Source organism: Bos mutus, chromosome 1 (assembly GCF_027580195.1).
Source record: "Bos mutus isolate GX-2022 chromosome 1, NWIPB_WYAK_1.1, whole genome shotgun sequence".
In the NCBI taxonomy this organism is placed as follows: domain Eukaryota; kingdom Metazoa; phylum Chordata; class Mammalia; order Artiodactyla; family Bovidae; genus Bos; species Bos mutus.
Window position 1 is genome coordinate 101,367,244 of NC_091617.1, and position 13,320 is coordinate 101,380,563.

The window sequence follows — 13,320 nt, forward strand, 5'->3', positions numbered from 1 at the left end:
GACACATACAGACTGAAAGTGAAGGGCTGGAAAAAGATATTTCAAGCAAATGGAGACCAAAGAAAGCAAGAGTAGCAATACTCATATCAGATAAAATAGACTTTGAAATAAAGGCCATGAAAAGAGACAAAGAAGGACACTACATAATGATCAAAGGATCAATCCAAGAAGAAAATATAACAATTGTGAATATATATTCACCCAACATAAGCACCACAATATGTAAAGCAAATGCTAATAAATATGAAAGGGGAAATTAAAAGTAACACAATAATAGTGGGAGACATTAATATCCCCTCACACCTGTGGATAGATCAACTAAACAGAAAATTAACAAGGAAACAAACTTTAAATGATGCAATGGACCAGTTAGACCAAACTGATATCTATAGGACATTTCACCCCAAAACAGTGAATTTCACCTTTTTCTCAAGTGCACACAGAATATTCTTCAAGATAGATCACCTCCTGTGCCATAAATCTAGCCTTGGTAAATTAAAAATATTGAAATCATTTCAAGCCTCTTTTCTGATCACAATGCAGTAAGATTAGATGTCAACTATAGGAAAAAAAAAAACTATTAAAAATATAAACATATGGAGGCTAAACAACACGCTTCTGAATAACCAACAAATCACAGAAGAAACCAAAAAAGAAATCAAAATATGCATATAAACAAATGAAAATGAAAACACAACAACCCAAAACCTATGGGATTTAGTAGAAGCAGTGCTAAGAGGAAAGTTCATAGCAATACAAGCTGATCTCAGGAAACAAGAGAAAAATCAAATAAATAACCTAACTCTACACCTAAAACAACTATCAAAAGAAGAAATGAAGAACCCTAGGGTTAGTAGAAGGAAAGAAATTGTAAAAATTAAGGTAGAAATAAATGTACAGGAAACAAAAGAAACCATAGCAAAAATAAAAAAAGCTAAAAGCTGGTTATTTGAGAAGATAAATAGACAAACCATTAGCCAGACTCATCAAGAAAAAAAGGGAGAAGAATCAAATCAACAAAATTAGAAATTAAATGGAAAAATCACAACAGACAACACAGAAATACAAAGGATCATAAGAGGCTACTATCAGTAACTATATGCAAATAAAATGGACAACTTGGAAGAAATGTACAAATTCTTAGAAAAGTACAACTTTCCAAAACTGAACCAGGAGGACATAGAAAATCTTAACAGACCCATCACAAGCACAGAAATCAAAACTGTAATGAGAAATCTTCCAGCAAACAAAAGCCCAGGACCAGATGGCTTCACAGTTGAATTCCACCAAAAATTTAGAGAAGAGCTAACACCTATCCTACTCAAACTCTTCTATAAAACTGAAGAAGGTAAACTTCCAAACCCATTCTATGAGGCCACCATCACCCTAATACCAAAACCTGACAAAGATCCCACAAAAAAAGAAAACTACAGGCCAATATCATTGATGAACATAGATGTAAAAATCCTTAACAAAATTCTAGCAATCAGAATCCAACAACACATTAAAAAGACCATACATCATGACCAAGTGGGCTTTATACCAGGTTATCAAGGATTCTTCAATATTCACAAATCAATCAATGTGAAACACCACATTAACAAATTGAAAGATAAAAACCATGTGATTAACTCTATAGATGCAGGGAAAGCCTTTGACAAAATTCAACATCCATTTATGATAAAAAACCCTCCAGAAAACAGGAATAGAAAGAACATACCTCAACATAATAAAAGCCATATATGATAAACCCACAGCGAACATTATCCTCAAAGGTGAAAAATTGAAAGCATTTCCCCTAAAGTCAGGAGCAAGATAAGGGTGCCCATCCTCACCATTACTATTCAACATAGTTTTGGAAGTTTTACCCACATCAAGTAAAACTCACTGTTTGCAGATGACATGATCCTCTACATAGAAAACCCTAAAGACTCCATCAGAAAATTGCTAGAGTTAATCAATGAATATAGTAAAGTTGCAGGATATAAAATCAACACACAGAAATCCCTTGCATTCCTATACACTAACAATGAGAAAACAGAAAGAGAAATTAGTGAAACAATTCCATTCACCATTGCAACAAAAAGATTAAAATACTTAGGAATATATCTACCTAAGGAAACAAAAGACTTATATATAGAACACTATAAAACACTGATGAAAGAAATCAAAGATGATGCAAATAGATGGAAAAATATACCATGTTCATGGATCGGAAGAATCAATATAGTGAAAATGAGTATACAACCCAAAGCAATCTATAGATTCAATGCAATTCCTATCAAGCTACCAACAATGTTTTTCAGAGAACTAGAACAAATAATTTCACAATTAGTATGGAAATACAAAAAACTTCGGATAGCCAAAGCAATCTTGAGAAAGAGGAATGGAACTGGAGAAATCAACCTGCCTGACTTCAGGCTCTACTACAAAGCCACAGTCATCAAGACAGTATGGTACTGGTACAAAGACAGAAATATAGATCAGTGGAACAAAATAGAAAGCCCAGAGATAAATCCACGCAAGAGTTGACTCATTGGAAAAAACTCTGATGCTGGGAGGGATTGGGGGCAGAAGGAAAAGGGAATGACAGAGGATGAGATGGCTGAATGGCATCACTGACTCGATGGACATGAGTTTCAGTGAAGCCTGGGAGTTGGTGATGGACTGGGAGGCCTGGCATGCTGTGATTCATGGGGTTGCAAAGAGTCAGATACGACTGTGACTGAACTGAACTGAACTGATGGCCACCTTATCTTTGACAAAGGAGGAAATAATACACAATGGAGAAAAGACAATCTCTTTAACAAGTGGTGCTGGGAAAACTGGTCAACCACTTGTAAAAGAATGAAACTAGAACACTTTCTAACACCATACACAAAAATAAACTCAAAATGGATTAAAAATTGAAGTGTAAGACCAAAAACTATAAAACTCCTAGAGGAAAACAGGCAAAACACTCTCTGACATAAATCACAGCAGGATCCTCTATGACCCACCTCCCAGAGTAATGGAAATAAAAGCAAAAATAAACAAATGGGACCTAATTAAACTTAAAAGCTTTTTAAGCACAACGAAGGAAACTATAAGGAAGTTGACAAGACAGCCTTCAGAAGGGAGAAAATAATAGCAAACGAAGCAACTGACAAAGAATTAATCTCAAAAATATACAAGCAGCTCTTGTGGCTCAATTCCAGAAAAATAAATGACCCAATCAAAAAATGGACCAAAAAACTAAACAGACATTTCTCCAAAGAAAACATACAGATGGCTAACAAACACATGAAAAGATGTTCAACATCACTCATTATCAGAGAAATACAAATCAAAACTACAATGAGGTACCATCTCAAGCTGGTCATATGGCTGCTATCAAAATGTCTACAAAAAATAAAAGCTGAGAAGGGAAAGGAGAAAAGGGAACCCTCTTACACTGTTGGTGGGAATGCAAACTAGTACAACCACTATGGAGAACAGTGTGGAGATTCCTTAAAAACTGGAAATAGAACTGCCATACGATCCAGCAATCCCACTGCTGGGCATACACACCAAGGAAACCAGAAGGGAAAGAGACACGTGTACCCCAATGTTCATCGCATCACTGTTTACAATAGCCAGGACATGGAAGCAACCTAGATGTCCATTGGCAGACGAATGGATGAGAAAGCTGTGGTACATATACACAATGGAATATTAATCAGCTATTAAAAAGAATGCATTTGAATCAGTTCTAATGAGGTGGATGAAACTGAAGCCTATTATACAGAGTGAAGTAAGTCAGAAAGAAAAACACTAATACAGTATATTAACACGTATATATGGAATTTAGAAAGATGGTAACAATGACCCTATATGTGAGGCAGCAAAAGAGACACAGATGTAAAGAATAGACTTTTGGACTCTGTGGGAGAAGGCGAGAATGGGATGATTTGAGAGAATAGCATTAAAACATGTATATTATCATATGTGAAATAGATTGCCAGTTCAGGTTTGATGCATGAGACAGGGTGCTCAGATCTGGTGCACTGGGATGACACTGGGAGATGGGATGGGGAGGGATGGGATGTAAAGAATAGACTTTTGGACTCTGTGGGAGAAGGCGAGAGTGGGATGATTTGAGAGAATAGCATTAAAACATGTATATTATCATATGTGAAATAGATTGCCAGTTCAGGTTCGATGCATGAGACAGGGTGCTCAGATCTGGTGCACTGGGATGACACTGGGAGATGGGATGGGGAGTTCAGGATGGAGAACACATGTATACTCAGGGTTGATTCATGTCAATGTATGGCAAAAACCACTACAATATTGCAAAGTAATTAGCCTCCAATTTTTATAAATAAATTAATTCTTAAAAAAGAACAGGTTATAGCTATGTGTAAAAAATATTTTTTGAGAGCTGAATTAAAAAGAATAAAACTGGTTATAGAAGTATTATTAAAAACAAGGAATAATTTGCAAAGGAACATCCACCCTGTAGTTTCATAATTTGAGTAAAAAAGGATGGTACATTTAATTAAAGATGATCAACCCCTATACAAATTTGTACATAATCCTAACCACTCATCTCTGTAGTTCCTATCCTTTAACTGTTCTGAACAAATCTGACTTCCAACTTTGGTATCACTGTCTACAAAAGTTATCTCTGAACTTGATCTTTCCTCCACAATTTCTTCCCTCTTTCCTCCTTCTCCCCCTCTATCCACTCCTTCCATCCTTCCTTCCTTCCACCCTTCCTTCCTTCCTTTTGATTTCATAGACAAGCCAAAATACTTGTGGAGGTCAGTATTTATGATTGGAATTTAAGAAGAATTTCAGTACTGATAACAAAGGACACTTTGAGAATTTGGGGGTTTCTTCTAGTGTTTCTCTAGTTATTTACAAACAAAAGTATAGAAAATCTGGGGCACTGGTAGAATATTGTAGACAATGGACTCCAAATATTTTGTAGCAAACAAAATGTCTGAAAGAACATTTGCATGATAATTCTCTACATCCTTTGGTTTTAGCCCTAGAATTTGAAGAAGTTTTCAAACAACTAAAAGTAACAATAGACTCCCCTCCAACTTTGGAGATCACAAATTTTGAAAAATCCATGCTGATTTACCTGATAGCCTTATTCCTATTGCATATTTGATAATACTGACCAATGGTCATGTACTTGGGATATATGTAACTCACTTAATCTATGTTGAGGTAACATCTTAATACCTTGAAACCTTAAGTTTTGTCTGGAATTAAGTCTGTTCAAGCAGAAGAGTACATAGTAGTTATTATAGCTACAATTCTTGATTCTGGATTTAATTATCTAGCTAGGTAGCTATCTGGCTAGCTATCTAGCTAGCTTTTTGTTTCTAGCATACAACAGAGAAAGATTTTTAAATAGAGAATTTTATGCTTAAAATGATAACTCAAATATCTCCTGAAAAATTTATAGCAGCTTTGTCAAAAACTTTACAACTACTTGTTCAGATACCAACCATTCACTGTAGAGCCCACATAGACCAGAAGGACAAAGCTTTTAAAAGGCAGTCATTTGCTGATAGAGTTGCAAAAGCTGCTATTAAAACATGATAGTCTTTAAACATATAAACTCCAGTTTTAATACAATGAGAATTTTTTTTTTCATTTGAAACATAGTCAAATGAATTATAAAGGAAACTAAAAGAGATTTGACAAGACTGTGGGAATTATTTGACAAATTATTTCTACACCATAGTCCCTATTTGCTTGGTTAGTGTTAATGCTCCATTAAAAAAAAAAATCTGAATAAAAGAAGAATTTTAAAGTCACAAGATTCTTACTATGCTTACCAAAAAGAATAAAAAAAGATGTATTAAGAGGTTTGTGATTTATTTACAGAATTTTTTACAGGTAATTCTCAAGGTAAGCAGAGAAAATAACAGATGGATTTCACTGAACTAATGCTTGTAGAGTTAAGAAACATTGTCTCATTTTGATATGCTTGATGTCTGGATACTCTGAGACCTTTTCCTCTTCAAAAGCTGATGTTCAGATAGTGGTAAAGCCTCTTTTAATAATTTCTACTTTGGAATGCTAGATAATTTGCATCAGATAGAAAAAAATTGTTTTATTTCCACTGTCATCCAGGAATTATGCAAATATTTACAGACTCTGAACCTAAGTAGTACCAACCAACAGTTCAGATCTTAGCAAAAACATCATCCATTTGCATCCCGTTTTATAGATTTAGAAACAGGTATCTTTTCTTCATAGCTTTACAGTTAAATTCTCATTTATATGTATTTGTAGGTGTGTACATAAGCTAATGCTTATATAAGTATGTATGTGCATATATTACATATAATTACAATATTAATTATCAGTTCAGTTCAGTCTCTCAGTCATGTCCAACTCTTTGCAACCTCATGGACTGCAGCACGCCGGGCCTCCCTGTCTATCACCAACTCCCAGAGCTTACCAAAACTTATGTCCATTGAGTCAGTGATGCCATCCAACCATCTCATCTTCTGTTGCCCCCCTCTCCTCCTACCTTCAATCTTTCCCAGCATCAGGGTCTATTCAGATGAGTCAGCTCTTTGCATCAGGTGGCCAAAGCATTGGAGTTTCAGCTTCAACATCGGTCCTTATATTTAAATATATTTTGCTTTTACACTGAAACTTAAACTTCCATAAGAGCAGAAATCAGTTAAGGTAATGCCTAACAAAAATAAGTGCTTAACGACTATTTAATGAATGAATGGGTTTCTGAATGACTACTTAATTTTTCCTGCTTTTTAGCACCAAAATTACTTATCTGACAGTGTGGCTATGACTATAGACACAACTCACCCTCAAAATCAACAACTATCTGTATACATCTTTAAAAATGATACTGAATGAGTTGAATTTAATTGAAATACACTGATATTTATTGGAGGTCTTTGCTGTTTTTGTGGTTATTGCTTTACATACACGTATATATATGAAAGTGAAAGTGAAAGTCGCTCAGTTGTGTCTGACTCTTTGTGACCCCATGGACTGTATAGTGTATAGGTGACTGGGGTGGGTCACCTTTCCCTTCTTTAGAGGATCTTCCCAACCCAGGGATTGAATCCAGGTCTCCCACACTGCAGGCAGATTCTTTACCAGCTGAGCCACAAGGGAAGCCCAAGGATACTGAAATGGGTAGCCTATCCCTTCTCCAGGGGATCTTCCCCACCCAGGAATTGAACTGGAGTCTCCTGCATTGCAGGCTGATTCTTTACCAACTGAACTATCAGGAAAGCCTGCTAGATAGATAGGTAGGCAGATAGATAGATAAATTTCAAGTAGTATATAATCAGATGAAAGAACACTTTCAGCTAACAGAGTATTTTCAAATAGTTTCAGTCACTTGTGGGCTGCTTTGTGTTATAAATTCTTCTATAATTTAAACCTTATTTTTCTCCCATATAAGTACTAACAACTTTGATTTCTACACTGTTTTGTTCTGTGTCAATATTTCAGTACATTATCCCTTGGGTTCCTGTTTCACAGTTTTCCCATTTAAGCATACACGTTCTTGTTCACTCAAATGATCCTTCCAAATAGAAAAAGAAAAAAGCCCCAGCAGCGCAGCCAGACTTGTTTCCTCAGACTGAAGTAGATTTTAAACCTCTATTTAATACTGAAAGCAAAGGATTCCTCTGTCAAGTTGGAGGTGGAGGAGGCTAAAGAGGCTTTTATCCTTAAAAGTTCCAGGTCACTTTTTTTTTCTGATGAGAAATCAACTTCTATTGTGAGAAAATGGATCAACATGAGACTTTTGTGCCCCTGGACATAGGACTGACATGGAATTACCGAAGCCATAGAAGATAAAAAGAAAGGAAGGGTGACTGGGCTGTGGGTCCTTATGACAACCAGAGTTGAAACTTCTTTTGAGACAAGCTTCAGGTTGACTGAAGAACAGCGGTTCTGTGTCTGTGGAGAGTGTAAAGGACCAACATGAGTCAGCTTTGTGGAGACCAGAGGTGCCTGCTGCCCCCAGGTAGTTTGCCTGAGCTCCAAATTCACATGATCATCAGGATTAGTGCCCTTGCCAATACTTCACTTAGAATTCATCAAAATCTGCTACAAAGGCAATATCTGAGGAAGACCTTCCAAGATTCATGTTCTGTGGACTCCATCCATCAACCCATTAAAAGAGCACTTAGGTAAAAGAGCGAACTTTAGGTAAATATGAATAAAGGAATAGCTATTTTAAATTTCCAGAATTAATTAAAAAAAATCCTTATACTTAAGCAGCTTTCTATTGTCTACCCCTAAAAAATGAAAGAAGGAGGAAGGGAGGAAGGCAAGGAAGAAAGGGGGAAAGAAGGAGGTAGTAGCTGAGCAGCTAAGGCATAGAATCATAAAATGTCAAAATGTCTGAAATGAGGAAAACACCCAAAATTATTTCAGAAATATATACAATAGACAAGACAAATGAACAACAACAAAAAAATACTTACTAAAGGAAAATATCATATTAAATCACAATGAGGGACTTCTCTAGCGGTCCAGTGGTTAAAACTCTGTGCTTCCAATGCAGGCAGCTCAAGTTCAATCCTTGGTCTGAGAACTAAGTCCCACATGCCCCAGCATGTGTACATGCTCATTCACTCAGTCATGTCCAACTTTTTGTGACCCCATGGACTGTAGCCCACCAAGCTCCATTGTCCATGGAATTTCCCAGGCAAGAATAGTGGAGTGGGTTGCCATTTCTTTCCCCAGGAGATCTTCCTGACCCAGGGATCAAACCTAGGTCTTTTGTGTTTCCTGTGTTGGCAGGCAGATTCTTTACCACTGAGCCACCTGGAAAGTCCACATGCCCCACAGCACTGCCAAAAAAAAAAAAAAAAAAAGATTCACCGTGATAACTTTAGTCTCAATAACTGTAAAACAATGGAGTAATGCCTTACAAATTCTGGAGGTTGCTCTGTTATGCTCCCTGAATCTTATCAGCATTCAAAAGGAGTCCAGGGAGTTAATAACCTGGGAAGCACCCAAAAATCACAGATGGAAGTTAGTGGATAAATATTTCAGATTCCTTATCCTAGAGAGGGACAACTCAGAACCAGATTTCATGTATATTCTCAGAATCCCCAGTGGGACTGAGTCTTGGTTGCCCTCAGCAGGAATTTGCTTACTGTCTCATTTCCCCATGATCTCACCAGTGCCTCCAGGAGTCACTTCCTTAGTCAATTGTATGCACTCAAATAATTGTCAACTTCAGTGGAAATCCAACTTAAAAGAGCAAGATTTTATTTAATTAATTCAGTCAAGCTTGTGCTACACAATTTTCCACACAAAGCTATAAATATTACATAACCCATTGTGTATAAAGTCCCAGAGTCAATGTTCAAGTGTTGCATTATCAGTGCTATTTGTTGAGGCATGAATTTATGTGATCGATTTCCTCTCCCATGTATACTCTCTGCAGCAAATATTGACATCAATGGGCACACATCATATAATATCTTCATTTCCTTTTCATTTTCCTTTCAGTTAAGTTCAGTCACTCAGTTGTGTCCAACTCTTTGCAACCCCATGAATCGCAGCACACCAGGCCTCCCGGTCCATCACCAACTCCCAGAGTTCACTCAGACTCACGTCCATCAAATCAGTGATGCCATCCAGCCATCTCATCCTCTGTCGTCCCCTTTTCCTCCTGCCCACAATCCCTCCCAGCATCAGAGTCTTTTCCAATGAGTCAACTCTTGGCATGAGGTGGCCAAAGTACTGGAGTTTCAGCTTTAACATCATTCCTTCCAAAGAACACCCAGGACTGGTCTCCTTTAGAGTGGACTGGTTGGATCTCCTTGCACTCCAAGGGACTCTCAAGAGTCTTCCCGAACACCACAGTTCAAAAGCTAAATTCTTCAGCACTCAGCTTTCTTCACAGTCCAACTCTCACATCCATACATGACCACTGGAAAAATCATAGCCTTGATTAGATGGACCTTGGTGGGCAAAGTAATGTCTCTGCTTTTCAATATTCTATCTAGGTTGCTGAATATAAAAAAAGACATGTGCATAATTTTGAGGTTAATAAAGAGTTCTTATTGCCAATGTTTATACTTTCAGATGTGTTAGACACAAATGCCAACTCACATAAAAGACATTCGTAAGGGCTCCTATCTCAACACCATGCTTTTGGAAGCTTTGGTCTCTTTAAAATCTACTCATGCACTGTAGCCCTCAAATAAATTGTTTTAACTATTTAAATTTTAAAATTAATTTTAACATGTGGCATGCATCTTATTAAAAAGCAGAGACATTACTTTGTCAACAAAAGTCTGTCTAGTCAAGGCTATGGTTTTTCTAGAAGTCATGTATGGATGTGAGAGTTGGACTATAAAGAAAGGTGTGCACTGAATAATTGATGCTTTTGAACTGTGGTGTTGGAGAAGACTTTTGAGAGTCCCTTGGACTGCGAGGAGATCCAATCAGTCCATTCTAAAGGAGATCAGTCCTGAGTGTTCTTTGGAAGGACTGATGTTGAAGCTGAAATTCCAATATTTTGGCCGCCTGATGTGAAGAACTGACTCATTTGAAGAGACCTTGATGCTGGGAAAGATTGAAGGTGGGAGGAGAAGGGGACAACAGAGGATGAGATGGTTGGATGGCATCACTGACTCAATGGACATAAGTTTGAGTAAACTCCAGGAGTTGGTGATGGACAGGGAGGCCTGGCGTGCTGCAGTCCATGGGGTCACAAAGAGTCGGACACCAAAAGAGCAACTGAACTGAACTGAACTGAACTGATGCATCTATTCTTCCTTTTCAACTTTTTTTGGATATTTTAAGGATCTATTACTTCATATTCATCTGATTATAAATTAACCAAGTTAAAAATAGCAAAAGCAAATCTATGAAGACTTTGATTGGAAATATATTAATCTTATACAGCTGATATGAGATGATGATTTTTTTTTTTTAAGTTTTTCTGTCCAGCCTCATGCTGTTTCTTCTTTTGTTCAGATTTTCTTTTATGTCCCTTGATAACATTCTTATATGTGTCTCATGTATAGTATTTATTGCAAATACTTTAGTATCATATTGTATTATTTTCCTTCCATTTTATAACAGGAAGGTGCTTATAATAAACAATATAAACAATTATTCCTGGTATTCCTTGCTCTTCATCTTCACATCACCAAGGAATTGACTTCATACACAAAGAGAAATGCTGAAATTTTATTTCTGATTTTCCTCCCTTTCAATACATACACTGTTCTTATGATTATAGAATTAAATTCCAAGGGTTTAAGGTACACATGTACTTTCTTTTGACTGATTCATTTCAGTTGAGAATTCACCATTAAAGTGTCTTAGCAGTAATCAGCCATAAATAAAGTTGTGTTCCACAATATTCTTACCAGTGAATAAGCCAATAAAAGGAATTTGAGCAATCCAAGGGAAGTATTTTGTGTCTGATTTTGACTGTGAGCTGAATTCTCCCTATATAAAAACAAATGTCAGCTGCTGAAATGTCAGTTTCCTTTGATTTTATGATAAACAAGGAGAGAGAGCCACGATTATAGCAGTCAGTGACCAAGAGTTTAACACCACTTCAGGGTTAATGCTACTCCCTTTTTTTAAGTATTAGAAGCAGTCTCCTGATAGGGAAGTTTACTTCATAGAGACAAAATCAGTGACTACTGCATCTCAGGACATTTTCTTTTTTCTAGTTGAGAATTTTTATAACATCACTCTGGAATGAACAGTTGGAATATTTGTCCAGCTATAACCAAATGGGTCAGAGATCAGGTGATATAACTCCATTTACACTTGGTGGCTGCTTTGGGATTTTTGAAGATCAGTAATCTCAGATATGCAGATGACACCACCCTTATGGCAGAAAGTAAAGAGGAACTAAACAGCCTCTTGATGAAACTGAATGAGGAAAATGAAAAAGTTGGCTTAAAATTAAACATTCAGAAAACAAAGATCATGGCATCTGGTCCCGTTACTTCATGGCAAATAGATGGATAAACAATGACAGACTTTATTTTCTTGGGCTCCATAATCACTGCAGAAGGTGACTGCAGCCATGAAATTAAAAGACACTCTCTCCTTGGACGCAAAGCTATGACCAACCTAGACAGCATATTAGAAAGCAGAGACATTACTTTGCTGACAAAGTCTGTCTAGTCAAAGCTATGGTTTTTCCAGTAGTCATGTGTGGATGTGAGATTTGGACCATAAAGAAAGCTGAGCGCCAAAGAATTGATGCTTTTGAACTGTGGTATTGGAGAAGACTCTTAAGAGTCTCTTGGACTGTAAGGAGATCCAATCAGTCCATCCTAAAGGAAATCAATCCTGAATATTCATTGGAAGGACTGATGCTGAAGCTCCAATACTTTGGACACCTGATGTGAAAAACTGACTTATTTGAAAAGACCCTGATGCTGGGAAAGATTGAAGGCAGGAGAAGAAGGGGATGACAGAGGATGAGATGTTTGGATGGCATCACTGACTCGATGGACATAAGGCTGAGCAAGCTCTGGGAGTTGGTGATGGACAGGGAGGCCTGGTGTGCTGCAGTCCATGGGGTAGCAAAGAATAGGACATGACTGAGCAACTGAACTGAACTGAACTGAAGATACAAATTCTAGCAATGTTCTCCCTTGTCCTTTGAAATAAAAATTTATTGATACATTTCATTACTTTTCATGGATAGAAGTATCATTTAATATAAAGTGTGAAATTTTTTATAAGATACTTTACAAGGAAGGTCAAATTTCCAAATAAAGTTAAATGATGTTGAGTACCTTTAAGTGGGTTGGAAATTAAGTATCAGTGATTTCAAGAATCTCCTTCTGCCTTGATACCACGACCCCTGTGTTAAACATATAATATGCACTATTTCACACACACAAAGCCACTGCTGCAGCAATTGTTATATGTGGGCTTTGCCTAGCTTCTTGCAGGGCCAGTCTGAGGATACTTCATCTCAGGTTCAGATCTTGTCCCTGCACCTCTATCCCTAGGGCTTCTCAGTTAACATTTGCTCTGGCTATGGATTTGCCTTCTTAGACTGCATGATTTCTGCCATCATCACAATCCTGCTCTCCCAAGTCTTATAGGAGTCAAATATATTGATGAAGTATCACACACAACACTGTCTCACAGCAGGAGAGACAGTTCTTACAGTGAAGGAAATGACACAGTGGATTCAAGGCCATAAACTTCACTCGCTTTTTCATATATTCCAACATTCAAATGCAGCTAATTTAATAAAACATGAAGTTCAGCTCAGAGCTTTGTCTTAAAGGGAATATACCAAAGTTTTCACTAACCTTAAAGCCACAAAACCTGATCATATTAAGG